At 40.6% G+C, this 12,967-nt stretch overlaps 1 protein-coding gene across 3 annotated transcripts in view; it reads left to right on the plus strand.

The window, feature by feature from the left end:
- Positions 1–1,460: 1,460 nt before the first annotated feature.
- The window catches only part of RGS6 (regulator of G protein signaling 6), a 230,516-nt gene continuing 219,009 nt past the window's right edge, over positions 1,461–12,967 (plus strand). For 2 of the 3 annotated variants that reach the window (XM_087951617.1, XM_087951619.1), the window contains exon 1: positions 1,462–2,055. The gene's annotated coding sequence lies outside the window, so the exon portion shown is untranslated. Of the gene's footprint in view, positions 2,056–12,967 lie in introns of all 3 variants that reach the window. The other variant, XM_087951618.1, reaches the window with a different exon arrangement.

Below are 12,967 nucleotides of genomic sequence, written 5' to 3' on the forward strand. Positions count from 1 at the left end.
CACTCTTTCTAGAGTCTCAACATCTTTTTTGCATTGTGGCGACCAAAACTGGATTCAGATTCACTTAAGTGATTCGCTTAACTGTTGGTTGTAAAATTGGACACAACTCATTTTAGCTTAGCAATCTTGCTAAGCAATAGAAATTCTGGTCCCAACTGACAAGGATTACCTGTCATTCATTCCTGGCTTTTAGATTGTGAAAAATTTCTTTTAAACTTTAGCATCTACCAAGAAGAATCTTAATGTCCTTCTAAAATATCTTTCTTCACTTCCCAGGCTTGAATGTTTTTCTTCTTCAGGTAGATCTGCCCTAAAAAGACAGATCCACTCTTTAATCGCCCTGAATCTGCTGCCCTAAAACAGAGCTGGCTGTCAATCTTCAAGACAGCCTGTTCATGATACCAGTGAAACAAACTGCCAGCTTTGCCTGCAAGATTTCGCAAAGAAATTTATTTCTTCTGCATATTCTTTCAGGTAGAGGACATTAAATGGCCTTCAAGTAAGGAAAGCACCTACAGTGCTTCTAACATCAAGACAATCAAAAGCCATTCCGTCTTTTCCCCTTAACAGATTTGCTTAATCATGAAAAAGCCACATTTGGCTTCATTCAGATCACTGGACTGATGGATCATGGCTGCCTTACAGAGCCAGTTTGGCCTACTGGTTAAGGCACCCGGCTGGAAATGGGGAGACTGGAAGTGCTGATCCTTCCTTAGGCATGAAAGCCAACTGGGTGACTTCGGGCCAGTCTCTCCCTCTCTCGCTCTCCCTCCCCCTTCCCTCCCTCTCCCTCTCTCTCTCTCCTCTCCCCTCTGCCTCTCTCTCTCTCTCTCTCTCCCCCTTCCCTCCCTCTCTCTCTCTCTTTCTCCCTCTCCCTCTCTCTCTCCCTCCTCCTTCCCTCTCTCTTTCTCCCTCTCCCTCTCCTCTCTCTCCCTCTGCCTCTCTCTCCCCTCTCTCTCCCCCTCCCCTTCCCTCCCTCTCTCTCTCTTTCTCCCTCTCCTCTCCCCCTCTCCTCTCCTCTGCCTCTCTCTCTCTCTCTCTCTCTCTCTCTGCCTAATCTAACTCACAGGCTTGTTGTTGAGGGAAAAATAGAATTCAATATTGAGTTTTCCACACTGATAAGGTAAGCCTGGCCTTGCTCTGATGGAAGTTCAAAGGCTGCCTTCTTTTCACCTTTCCCAATTTCATTCCCTCCAAAGCATCTCGGGACTGCATTGCTGTCACCGCCCCAGCTCACAATTGATCAGGCCTGTTCGTAAGTTAAGTACGTCCTCCCAGCCATTGGCAGAATGCGAGACCGTCGGCTTCTTGCATACAAGCAAAGCTGCGGAAACCTACATGAACCAAGGAGGAATCGCTGGGTAGGCGGCTCCTTATAAGGCCAAGGCGCTCGCCCGCTTGAGCCGCTCGCCCCGTCCGTCTCTCCAGGTGGGAGCAACCAAGCGGCGCAATCCCACCCCTCGGCCGGCAGAGGGAGCTGCTGTTACCTGCAGTCAAGCGGCTTCGCCAAGGGAGAAAATCTCGGACTTGGAGCCTTCGGTGTGTCCGCCTCTCCAGTCCGCCCGTAGCCCCGAGTTGCTTCCTCGCGGCTCCCCGAAGCGACGGGAGAGAGTTATGGGCCCGGGCTGAGAGTGAATGGGGAGAGACGGCGGGCAGCGGAAAGCCGTGACCCCCCCACCCATCCACCCCGGAGCATGTCCTTCTGGGCTTCTCCAATCCTTCAGGGTCCACCTTGGAGCGACGGAGCCCCCCGCCGCATCCCTGACTTACCTCGTTTGTCCGCCGGTAGGCGCGTCCAAGCAGACCGAGCGTGTCTTGAAGAGGCGGCGCGGGGGGGGGGTGAGGTTGGGGCGGGGGGGGCGCGGGAGCGACAGAAAGCCCCGCAGAAGCTTACGAGGAGGCTCTTTGCATTCCCGCCCGCTTTCTCCGCGCTGGTTCCCCCCGCCACCAGCCCAGCCCAGCCCAGCCCTCCCGGCCATGCGCCAGGCTGGACTCTGCCACCCAGCCGAAATCTAAAAGCAGAAGGGGACCCATCGCCGAACCTCGGTTGCTAAGGTAATCGCAGTTGCCCTGCAACGGCATGCCTCGATATTGCCTAGTCTCCTTCTCCCTCTCTCCCTCTCCCTGCCTCCCTCTCCCCCCCCTCTCCCCCCCCCACCTTTTGCGCTTTTCTTCCCCCTTTCTGGAGAGACCCCCACGAGACGGTTCGGCCTGTCTTCCCCGCCGTCGTTCCCGGGGGGTGCAAATTCCTTTGGGAAAAGATGGGCAAGAAGAAGTCGAATAATAATAATAATAATAATGATGATGATTGATGATGATGATGATGATGATGATGATGATGATGATAAATTAAAAAAGAGTGGTCCGCCACGGGCCCCTGCGCCACCTTCCCGTTTTGCCCTATTCATAGGAATCCTAAAGCGGGAAGGCAAAGTGCCTACCTGGCTTGGCGGGGGTGTGGGGTGTGTGTGTGTGGGCTGGTTGCAGCCGAAACGGCGGAGAGAGTTTGTTCCCGGGTCTGGGGTGGGTGGTTGGCGGGGAGAAACGCCTTCCGGGCTTGCCGGGCAAACCGGGCGCTGCGAGGCGGAGGGTGACGGCGAGCTCCGTAGGACAATCGCTAAGCAACCGGTCGGGCGAAGGGGCAAGAGCAACGTTGCCGGGTGGCGGCGGAGTTGCGATCCTCCCTCGTTGCCGTTGCCAGTCGTGCGGTTGATTAAAAAAAAGGGAAAAGAAAAAAAAAGAGTTGGAACGGGTCGAAGTTGACGGCCGAGGGTCGTTCGCAGGGAGGACGTTACTGCGGGTTTTAGTCCATGGCTTTCGAAATCGGGGTGGGCAGTGGAAGACCCAGGTCACCTTTTTTTGTGTGTGTAGAGCCGGAGAACTAACTGGCTTGGTTTTAGAACTAGCTTCGCAAGTCAGAAGGAGAGAACACGACGAGAAGCAATTGGGAATTGGCTTGGTGGCCCATTGGGGTTTTCTGTAGCCAAGCGGGGAACAGGGCTGAGGGCAGTGATCAGCATCTTAGGCAACCGGCTGCTTGATGGGGCCAGGAAACAAAAGGAAATAGATGCAAAGCTAATAATCTCTCTTACTCAGACTACACTAAGAAACACACTTCCAACCGTGTCCCTCTAAAACCGACGCTTCTGCTACAATATTTCACAGTAATAATGTTTTCAGGAGTGTCTTCTAAGAAGGGCTTGGCAATGAATGCATTATGTTGTGCAGAGTTTCAACAAGCAGTCAAAAAGGAGAAAAATGTGGGTATAAAAATAGGATTCATATTTGTTTAAATGCAAGCCACGGGGGATTAAGTTGCCTCTTATTTAGCTGTATAGCACTGTGCTCCCAAAGGGTTGGAAAAGAAGCTTGAATAGATAAGGTTTTGTTCATTTCCTTGTGTGTATATCTACAACTAGATGCGAAGAAAGTGTTCTTTCTTGTAGTAAATGTGTGATTAGCTCATGAAAGCTTCCCTCGGTCCATAAAAGCAGGTTCAGAGCAATTTCAAATACCTCACATCTCTGAACTATGGGAGATGTGTTAAAATGTTAAAAGAGTAGGAACTGGGGTTGGAAAGGGAAGAACAAGTTGTTTTAATTGTTGCTTTAGACAGTTGAACAGGTTCCTTATTGGAATTTTGTTACAGTCCTTCTGGGAAGCTCACTTTTAATAATAGCTACATTGATTCTTCCTAAACTCATTTATTCAGAAGAAGCCCTTGTCGCTTATCAAGGTGACACCAAGCCCCAGCTATGACTGACAGGTGGAGTTGTTTTCCTTTCTTGAATAAAATGCAAAAAGGGGAAGGGTTAGTTGCAGGTTTATTGATGAGCCACAAATACATGGTTGTTGTATAGATCATCTTCAGTCTGATTAATGCCATCTGAAGTTAAACAAGGGTAATTGAAATCTCTGTTTCCAATTTATTTATCACACAAGTGTTGCTTGGATTGCAGCTTCAGTGTTTTCTTTGCATTTTTTTTCCATCTCCACTCTAGAAGGAAAAGAAGTATATGAATCAATCACCTTGCTTGCCAGGTTTTGCTTGGTTTTGTTTCGATGAGTCTTGTTTTTAGGGTTGTTTTTAATTTTAATTTACCCCCCACCAGTCATTGTAAGTTGAGCAGCCATTTAGGTTGAAGGAACAAATAAGAAAGTAATCATACTTATTGTCAAGGGGTTACAACCTTCTTCCTGAAGTTGAATTTCTCTCAGAATCCTGAGAACTGGGGAAATAGTTGATCTAATTTACAGGGAATTGATGGGTGAGATGAAGCAGAATAGTTGAGGAGAATTGTCTCTGCTTCTTAACAGTCTTGTTACAAAGACTGGGAAATACTGGTTTCAGTGTATAAGAGATGGGGAGAGCTGAAACAAAAAGGGCTCAGTTGGGAGGAATCCTAAGGACCTAAGAGCCTCCCTTCAGTGGTTTTCTATTCACCTGCTTCCCTTTACCTCTTGAGCTCAATAGGTCAGCGTAATATTTGAACCCCTCCACCCAGCAATTTCTATAGAACGTTGAGTTAATTTTTTTTTTGAATTACTTTCATTCAAATAAACTTTTCTTTAAAAAGTTGCTTTTCTTCCATGTAAAAATATAACAAGTGTGCAGCGGTAATGTGAACACAGAAAAAGAGAAACATTCGAAAGTCCTCCTTTTGTCTCTTCTGGAACAACCCAGCAAGTGTTGGATGGACCTCTCTGCTGATTGCAATGCAAAAACCTGATCTCTGGCTGGACTCTTTGGATGGATGAGACTTATATTTATTTATTATGGCTTTGATGTGGAAAGCTTTTTATATAAGTGCAACCAATTTCATGCTGGGTACCTCTGTTTTGGGTTTTTCTGATTTTGCCAACCATGCCTTTTTCCTTTGACAAACTGTTCTGGGAGCAGCAGGAAGTAGCATCCTTGATGGAGTAGATGATACTTTATTCTAATTTGACGGGCATGTTAAAGTAACTCTTGGCCCATTATTATGTTGCGGCTGAGAATAAAATCACCAACACAAGACGTATGTACACAGCGAGGAATATAGGTTAATAATGTTCCATAGAGACACTATGCCTACAAACATTTAACTCTGATTTATTTGTTTATTTAGTGCAAGGGTCTTCAAACTTGGCAAGTTTAAGACTTCAACTCCCAGAACTCCTGAGCTAACATGACTGGAGGAGGAATTCTGGGAGTGGAAGTCCACAAGTCTTAAAGCTGTCAAGTTTGAAGACCCCTGATTTAGTGTATGGCAGAAATGTTGAAAGGCACACCACAATTACATTCTCAGTGAGCAAATACAAAAACGATTTAACCCTGAATTTAAAATAAATGCTATTGTATGTCTGTTTTATTTAGATCTAGGCTTTCTTCTAGTTTCAGAAGCTCAAGGCAGATGGAATTTCCCCCTCAATTTTATCTTCACAACACTCCTGTGAGACAGACTTGATTAAGAAATTGTTTGAAGTGTAGTATTTATTTATTAAATTTATATCCCATCAATCTCAGTCTATAAAGTAACTCTATAATAGTCGAAAAGCAGTAGAGTTCCATGGTTAAATGGGGGAATTGAACCACTGTCTTCCAGGTCTTATTTTGACATCTAACTATTACATGCCCAGAATGGAATGGGGGCACTGTCATTTCAGACAGAAAACCAAGAAGAAGTAAGAATTGGAGCATAATAGACTTGATTAAAGAAGACTGCTGGTCTCTTCATCTTCACAAGTGGTCCACATTTGGTAGAAGCACAATAATATATGGATGGTTACATCTTGCCCATCCTTGATTGAAATGTTTTGTACTTCACAAGCTTTCCAAATCAGGCATGGATAGTTGGAAACCTACTCAATATTAAAATCGAGCTTCCAACAAATCACATTTTTTAAAACATTGCCTGTTCCTAAGAAGTGCAATTTGCAACAGTACAGTCCTACTTTGGTACTCAACTGCTTTGAAACTCATTGAATTTGGTACTCGACGCATTTTGATGAGAAAACTTTGTTCTGGTCCTCATCCTTTGTTTGGTACTCAATGCACAAGGTAGGATTTGGTGTTGGTTGCCTCACGACTTGTTATCCTTCCCAATTGAGACAAAGGATCAGGTGTTAGCCATGTGGTAGGTCTTGCCCTGTGCATATCCTCTTGCGGTTTTGTCTTAGCTTCTGTGGCCATTTTGTGTATTTTTGGGCTCCCCATCAGCGCAGGCAAAGTGAAGATTTACTTTATTTAATCTAAGGATTTATTAATGTTTAGGTTTATTTCTCATGTAAAGTAATGATATACAACCCTAATTTTTTTTAGTATTGCTTTAAAAATGTGCATTGCCTTTGCTTTGGGAATACATTACGTTTATTTACATTATTCCTTATGGGAGAAATTTCTTCGGTACTTGTTGTTTTTGGTACTTGTCCCTCCCACCAGCCAATTAACGATGTGTACTGAGGTACCACTATGTCAGAGGTGGGATTCAGCAGGTTCTGACCAGTTCTGGAGAACCAGTAGTGGAAATTTTGAGTAGTTTGGAGAACTGGCCAATACCACCTCTGACTGGGGATTTTACAGTATCCTTCCACTGCTACGCCCACCAAGCCATGCCCACAGAATCGGTAGTAAAAAATTTTGAATCCCACCACTGCACTTGTAGAAAACATTGTCCTATCATCCGATATCTTAATTCTGCATTTCTTTTAGAAGCATTGGGATTGGTGAGCAGCTGGAGTGATAGAACTATAGCCTTTCTCTCAGTGTTTTGTTTTTATGGAAAACCTAGGTGAGGTTTAGATATTTATCAGTTTGCCAGAAAATTGCTTTTAAATAATATCATCATCCAAAGCAAGTCCCAAATTTCAGGTGCAGATTGCTTTATTTTGGAAAATAACTTGGAAAAAAATGTAATGTCTTCAAACCAGCCTTCTTCCAATTGCTATGTTGTGTTCCAAAGTATCACGCAGCACACCTGGATCATTTAAGTCTTGCCTGTGAAGGCATTCAGGCTTTTCAAAGTGACCCAATGTGGTTGAATTTTGAAAAAAGGCTGAGAAGAGAATGAGGGGGATGGCTAGGTGGATTTCTGAGAGTATGTGGATGAGTGTTGTGTTAAAAAGTCAGCCAGCAGAGTCTTACCTCTTTAAGAAATAGCTGCTATGAATGTTATGTCTGGCTATACAATTCTCCTTTATTAGAAGCAAATTGATGGAAGTCTCCGTTACTCTTTAATCCTCAGGAAATGTTCATTGCTCCACTTTTTTTGAACAGGTAGAAGCATTAATGAGTGAAGCTCTGGGCTACAACCTTCCATCATTCAAAAAAAAAAAAAAATGTCTTAAGAGGCTACATCACTATGTTTGAGGCTGCCTCTTTCTTTACAGCATACCTCACAATTTCTCACAATATTTTTTTAGGAATTAAAAAAACCCCAAACAAATGATGCTGCTTACTTTTGGATTAAGAATAGGGATCCCCAAGTTTATGATATACAATAGGTGATGTTGCGTTAATAAGCTAAACTACCACATAGGATTTCTCTGAGGATACAATGACAACAAGGAGAACAGGATAGAGCCATATATGCTGCCTTAAACTCCTCGGGGGGGAAAAGGCAGGAGAATGTAAACAAGTCGCTCTGCTTGGAACTGAGAAAGGGCTTTTCCACAACCCTAGAGATTAGTTTTTAACTTCAAGCCTCCTTGTGTTTGCTACTCAGTGCTAGTACTAAAGAATCAGATATTGGATGATTAGCAATTGGAAAAAGAGAAGTGTAATAGCTGGGTTGGTTGTTTTGCAGAAACCGTTGGTGAGAGATCGCTGACATGTGGACAGCTACTTTCTCAGTAACATTTCAAAACAGGAAAATGCAGGTTACATTTCAGCTCAGATTCACCAGATTCATCTGGAAGCGAATTTGAGGGAGGAGAAAAGGGCCTGACAATCAGGCCAACTGCTTCAAAATAATTAAATGCTGGTTCAGCAGTGTCTCAGGAAGATAAGTTCAGATTTTGATGTTTGTGTTGTAAAGCTGTAGTTTTATATAGGCTGTTTCAGTGGTGGGATTCAAATTTTCTTACTACCGGTTCTGTGGGCGTGGCTTGGTGGACATGGCAGGGGAAAAATCTCTGTAAAATCTCTGGGCTACAACCTTCCATCATTCAAAAAAAAAAAAAAAATGTCTTAAGAGGCTACATCACTATGTTTGAGGCTGCCTCTTTCTTTACAGCATACCTCACAATTTCTCACAATATTTTTAGGAATTAAAAAAAAAACCAGAAACTGTAAAATCTCCAGTCAGAGGTGGTATTTGCTGGTTCTCCGAACTACTCAAAATTTCCACTACCGGTTCTCCAAAACATTTGCTAGACCAATACTCGAATACAGTTCATCAGTCTGGAACCCACACTACGTATCTGATATTAGCACAATTGAGAAAGTCCAGAAATATTTCACAAGAAGAGTTCTCCACTCCTCTACTCGTTGTAGAATGAATACCTTATGCCACCAGACTTGAAATTCTAGAACTTGAAAACCTTGAATTACGCCGTCTTCGGTCTGACTTAAGCATGGTATATAAAATCATACATTGCAATGTCCTACCTGTCAATGAATACTTCAGCTTCAACCATAACAACACAAGAGCACACAATAGATACAAACTCAAAGTAAACCGCACCAAACTTGATTGCAGGAAATACGACTTCAGCAATAGAGTGGTCAATGTCTGGAATACTCTACCCGACTCTGTAGTTTCTTCCCCAAACCCCAAAAACTTTAACCTTAGACTGTCTACTATTGACCTCACCCCTTTCCTAAGAGGTCTGTAGGGGCGTGCATAAAGCGCACCAACGTGCCTACCGTCCCTGTCCTATTGTTTCTCTTATTCTTTTATTTTTCTTATATGTACCCATTTCATGTATTCACAACTATGTATACATTTATACTTATTATCTTGTAAACAATTGGCAAATCAAATAAATAAATAAATAAATAAATAAATAAATAAATAAACTGGTCAGAACCTGCTCTAATACCACCTCTGGGCTGTTTGCCTCTGAGTTCTACCAATGATCACCTCCTGTCAAAGATATATTAGATTCCTGTCTCCAGGTTCTACCTGGACATGCATAACAAAATCATGGTGATGTTTCTTTCTTATCTCTCCCAACAACCAAGAATAGCAAGTCTAATAAGTATTGGGTAATTATCTGGTGTGGCCGGACTACAAAAAAAACACATTCTCTTTCTCTTTGATCATGCCAGTTTTGTAAATACATGAAAGGTTAGAGAGGAGATGGAGACATTTTTCTCCTTATTAATACTAGATGTCAAAGATTAATGAAAATGATAGGAAGTATTTTCAAGTGAAGATGATTTTGCTCTTTTATAGAGCATTGAATAGCTTCAGGTTAGCCGAAGGTACTTTGATGTGGTGGCAAAACATTTCACAAGAGTCTTTTGCTTTCCATGCATAGAAAAGAAATATCAGGATCAATAAAATTGCTCATATATGTACTGCTCTGTCGTGAGTGTTGACCAAGTTCTTTGAATAGTGTCACTTCATTATGGTTAGGGCATTAAAATTATAGGTCATTTAATGAATTTATCTCTAATGAATATATTAAATGGAAGCTACTGACTTTAAATTTCAAAATATTTTGCAACTCAACTTTGAGATTCCTTTATATATTCCAAATATTAACCGGTTCTCCATGGATTTGGATTTGATTTTAATTTCGTGGAACACTGCCCCACCAAATCCCAGTTTTTATATATGAGGTTAAGATTGGGTTGATTTCAGATTTCAAATGGTTTGTTTATTTATTCATGTCAGATGCATCACAATTAAAATAAGGCATACTATAACAGCCTTATTAATAGGCCTTATTTCAAATGGTGGAGAAAGGGCTATCACAATTTACCAACAGCATATCTCTATTGATAAATCAATTCATTTTCTGAAACAGGAGTGATTCCTCAAGGGAAGATGATTTCACACAAGAAATAAGGAACTGCAATTTTATTGGGCTACAAACTGATACTGAAAATCTGGAATAGAGTACAGGAAAGCTAATATTCTGAGTCCTGTTTTCTTACAAATGTCAGAATCACAACACCAGCCAATCTTCAAGTCCGATTTTGAAATGACAAGTTGTCATGTCAAATAAAATCTGTAGCCAGGCTTGGAAGTTAGGTATGTTCCTTTCCAACTGAATATTTTTATTTTATTCAGTTAAGAATAAGCATTCTTGCAGTTGGCTTTGTAACTGATGATCAAGCTTAGTTTTAGGAAACAACTTTGCTTGGTTGTAGCAATCTACAACCTCTGACTACTGTATATGTATATATGTTAGATAATTTTGCAGCATATAGATAATAATGAATACACAAAAGCCAGGCATTTCTCTTGTTACCCAATGCTCTGCGTAAACATCACCTTAGCAACAGTATTTGAAGTCATAGATAGAAGATTAATGAATAAGATGACAAATAAACCATAGGTTTAATGAAGAATTAACTAGAGCTGAAGCAATATAGTGACATGGCAATTCTTTAGCTGTATAAAAGAGAGAGATTTCTTTTCTGTTAGAGAATGCAACTACTTAATTTAAATATGGTTATTTGTTAGATTTCACAAAGTTCTAGTATAAAGTTAGAATAATCAAAATTAACATATATATTAGTTTGGATAAATGGTATTAAAAAGTATTGGAAATAAAATTGACTGAAAATTAATACACTAACAAAGAAGCCTTTAATGAAGTAGTATTTTACTTTTGTTTGGTCTCCAGTCTTAGATATGTTAATAAAATAATTCCTAATGGAAGAAATGAAAATGACCATTTGGACACAAATATTAAAGATGGACACTTAAAATCTCACCTGTTTCCTAAAGTTTACAATTTAGTGTTTATATGCCCACAAATTAGATTATATTTGCTCTTGTATAATGTTGGGGGTTTGGTTTTTTTATTTATTTATTTTGTGGTCTTTATTAGTGTTTAATTTTTTTTAGCATTCTGTTGAAGCATAGATGGTTTAAATAACTATTTTAATAATTCAGGTAAGGACAGAAAAAGATTCCAAATGAAGCCCTAAAGAGTTTACCTTAAGCAGGACTAAAGTGGATAGATGGACCAATGCTCTGACTTGGAGATAAAACACGGGAAGACAGAATAGCTGCAGAAAAAAACAAGTAGGTGAAATCAGTCCCATAGAGTCCCTTAGGACTCAATTATACATCCTAGTTAATATCACCTGACCAGCCATTCTTTCTGAAATATACCCCTTATAAATAATTATCATTTCCCTCTTGTCGTTCAGAGATGGCTTAAAATGTTATTCAGATAAATTGGAATAGTCATTCCCCAAGGATTAACTTCCCTGTTAGAATCCTTGGTAGATAGACCTTTGTAAAATGAATCAGAAGCATTCAAATCTCTCTTGCTTAGATTCTCCAGGTGAGTTGTGTCGAACTATAAATCCAGTCATCCTGAGCTGTATTGATAAGTTCATTTGAGATCCCTAGTGATAAAAGGGGTTTCACTGTTGATTATTGTTTTTAGACCTGATGAGGATTAAAGTAGGGTGTGCACTGCCATTTCAAATGGGGCCATTGGGATTGTCTTGAATTGTTAATAATATCATTTAGGATAATATTTTTAGTGCCCAAAATATGGCATTCATGCAATGAATAAACTTGGAGTAACTTTCTGGCTGGGGAAAAATATCTGACAAGATGTAGTTTAGTGATGAGAAAAGCAAGGACCTACATTTATGGAAGGAAAAGTCAAATGTACAGGATAAGCAGTACCTAGTTTAAAGTTGTAAAATGGATCTTAGGAGTTCTGGTGGATACTACTTGAATATGAGTCAGAAATGTGCTGCAGCTGTCAAAAAAGGCAATATAGTCCTAGGCTGCATCAACAGAGGAATAACATCAAGATCATGGGAAGTGATAGCATTGTTCTATACCATACTGGTGAGGCCACATTTGTAATACTACATTCAGTTCTGGTCACCACAATACAAGAAGACCTCCAATGTCCCTTCCAGCTGAAAGATTAAAGCAGTTCTTACCAATCTTTTGGGGACAAATGTGTATATTCAATTTATTCAATTGTATCACCAGTGGCTATGCAACGCTGGTGAATAATATCTGGTTAATACAGCAACAAACAACCAACAAAAATTATATGCCTGGGACAGCACATATATTTAGGGCTGACTTAACCTATTGGCCTATACTCAAGAGGAAAACCAAGTCTTCAGTCCCTTATGAAAAATTAGCAGGGTTTTTGTCATATGGATCTTAGGATGTATGCTCTTCTACAGGACCACCATAGTTTTCCTCATTCTCCATGTTTGCTAGGTGAAGATGACAAGAATTGTCATCCAAACATATAGTAGCTTGGGGAGAACAACATTTGAAGCAACTTTTACCCCGTGCATTGCTTTATGATGGGTTGTGGTAATTCCAGTCTCCTTCCACAAAACAAAATGGTAGAGAAATTTGAGCTGGAATAATCATTTATTTGTTCTGCTATTTCTGATCTATAACCTTTCTTTTATTTGGATAGGTTTGAATAAACTTCATAGTAATTTCTGCAATAACAAAAAGGGTCCATATAGAATATTAATAATGTTAATAATAGAAATGGAGCTTTTCCCAGTTTGCAAGGCTTGTTGCTCAAGCGAGAAATACGTTTGAGAGGAAAATACTTTATCAAATTACCTCAACTCTCAGGTCAATTTAGCATGTGTTTTGAGCATGTTCCAAGCTTCTCTATTTTTTTCACCTTAGTTAATATTTACATGGATAAAAGTATATTTTACCTGATCAAATATATACTAATAAACACAGTCCACTTATGTTCTATCAGAAGTGCATCTTTCTGCATCTTTCTGCATTCCATCCAGTTTTAATGCAATTTGTTACAAGTTGCTATAGTTAGGGCAATTGAATTTGAAGAGAAGTGT

Source organism: Notechis scutatus, chromosome 1, assembly GCF_049901735.1.
Source record: "Notechis scutatus isolate UNSWTSFEM ecotype Mainland chromosome 1, rNotScu1.2, whole genome shotgun sequence".
Taxonomy (NCBI): Eukaryota; Metazoa; Chordata; class Lepidosauria; order Squamata; family Elapidae; genus Notechis; species Notechis scutatus.